Raw genomic sequence first — 2,278 nt, forward strand, 5'->3', positions numbered from 1 at the left:
TAAAATAAGATGACCCTCGGGCTCCGGTAACCCAAGGGAAAAGAGGCTAGGTGGCGAATGGTAAAACCGATGTTGGGCATTACTGGAAAAGCTTTAATCAAGGCGAACTATCAAGGGGTTCCCATTATAACCCAACCGCGTAAGGAACGCAAAATCCGGGAACATAACACCGATATGACGGAAACTAGGGCGGCAAGAGTGGAACAAAACACTAGGCGAGAGGCCGAGCCTTCCACCCTTTACCAAGTATATAGATGCATTAAGATAACATAGCAATATAATGATATCCCAACAAGTAAACAAAAGGTGTTCCGACAAGGATCGGCCTCCAATCTTCACCTGCAACTAGCAACGCTATAAGAGGGGCTGAGCAAAGCGGTAACATAGCCAATCAACGGTTTGCTAGGACATGGTGGGTTAGAGTTTCAACATGGCAATTGGGAGGCTGACAAGCAAAAGGTAGGCATCGTAGCATTGGCATTGCAAGAGCGAGCAAACTAGCATAGCAAAGATAGTAGTGATTTTGAGGGTATGATCATCTTGCCTGCACAGTTGTCAGAGTTGACTGGATCCTCACAAGCAAACTCAACGGGCTCCTCGGTAGCGAACTCGTCTCCCGGCTCTAGCCAAACAAGACAAACAAGCAACAAAGACAAAATCAACGACGTGCAAGACCAAGCAAAATGATGCAATGATGATATGCTATGCGGGATGCGATGCGGGATGCAAAATGCAAGATATGACAGGGAATGCATGAACCTGGCCTCAACTTGAAATTCCAAGGGTACCACCGGAAAGATGAGATGAAATCGCTTGAAAACGATATAAAGAACGCCGGAATCGGAGTTACGGTTTGGAAATGGCAAGCGATTCAAAAATTGACACCGGCCTGCGATTTACAGCAAGTAGGCACCTAAATGCAATGAGATGAACATGCTACAGCCACCAAACATGACAAAGAAATACATGGAAGGGATGCACACAAGATGCTTAACAAAAGACTAGCACTGAGCCACGGCCAATTCATCCACTAGGAGGTTCAAACAAGCATGGCAAAAACGCAAATGCAAAACAGATTCCAGACTTAGTGAAATTAACACTTGTCTGGAATTTCATATCACGAAGCCCTCTTCGGAGCAGCAAAACAACATGATACATGACCTGATTAAGACAAGTAAGAACATGGCATGGATCTACTCAACAAGCTTAACAAAAGACCCAAAGTGACCTTGGGCCAAAAGGGTGCACAAAATATACTAACGGGCACACGAACATAGCTAAAACACAATCAGTTTTCAGACTTAGTGAAAACTGAGACATGCTGAAATATAACTCACGAAGGCACGTAAACGAGCTCGATGCACTCACTACGGTGCAAGTCATGGAAAGGCAAGCATACATCCTTTAAGAAGGCACAAAATACAAGCTATACATGGCAAGAACAATGGCATAGCATGCACGGATCAACTACAATAGTATCGGCAAAATCGCAAACGAGTTGACGATCTGCCCAGATTCACAACGAAGCAAAAGTAGAGCTCAATTGACTCAAGCTAGGTTGCTCCATAATTGCAAACAAAGACATGGATGGAAAGAGCATAACATGATTAATAAAACTCCTTTACTGATCATCCTCAAAAGAGGCACGGATCACTAGGAAACAAGCTGAAATATGGCATCACGAACTAAATAATCCCAGACTTAGTGACAACTACTAAGTCCCTGAAAACAGATTTACCGGGTGCCTCACTTTGCAAGCTTGCACAAGTCACCACACACATCCTAAAAATGCATGGGTTGCACCTCTGGAAAGAAGACAAAATGCTTAACAAAACACATGAAGGACTCACAGGCATAGCATGCACACAATAATCATGGCAAAAATGACAAAAGTCTAAGATGAACTAGCAGATCTGACAAATATCTCACGAAGTCTCCTTCTAATAGCATTTTGGGCATCAAGATGAACTCAAATGAAAATGATGCAATGGAATGAAATTGTGTACTCGTCGAGACGAACATTTTGATATGTTATATGCCCAAATCCGAGCTACGGATGCAAAGATACGGCCGGTCAAATATGCACAAAAATTAGGGTTCGGAGGGGGAAAAGTTAACCCCGATTCAAAATATCTCAGATCTGCACGGAAACCGAGGCACGGCTGGATCCGAGCTCGCCGGAGCTGTCGCGGTCGCCGGAGTGAGGAGAGGAGGGGCCGGCCGGTGCGGAGAGCTCGCCGGAGTGGGGCGCCGGCGGCGAGGCGGCGCGGCGGCGGCC

The sequence above is a fragment of the Triticum dicoccoides genome, chromosome 2A (assembly GCF_002162155.2).
Source record: "Triticum dicoccoides isolate Atlit2015 ecotype Zavitan chromosome 2A, WEW_v2.0, whole genome shotgun sequence".
In the NCBI taxonomy this organism is placed as follows: domain Eukaryota; kingdom Viridiplantae; phylum Streptophyta; class Magnoliopsida; order Poales; family Poaceae; genus Triticum; species Triticum dicoccoides.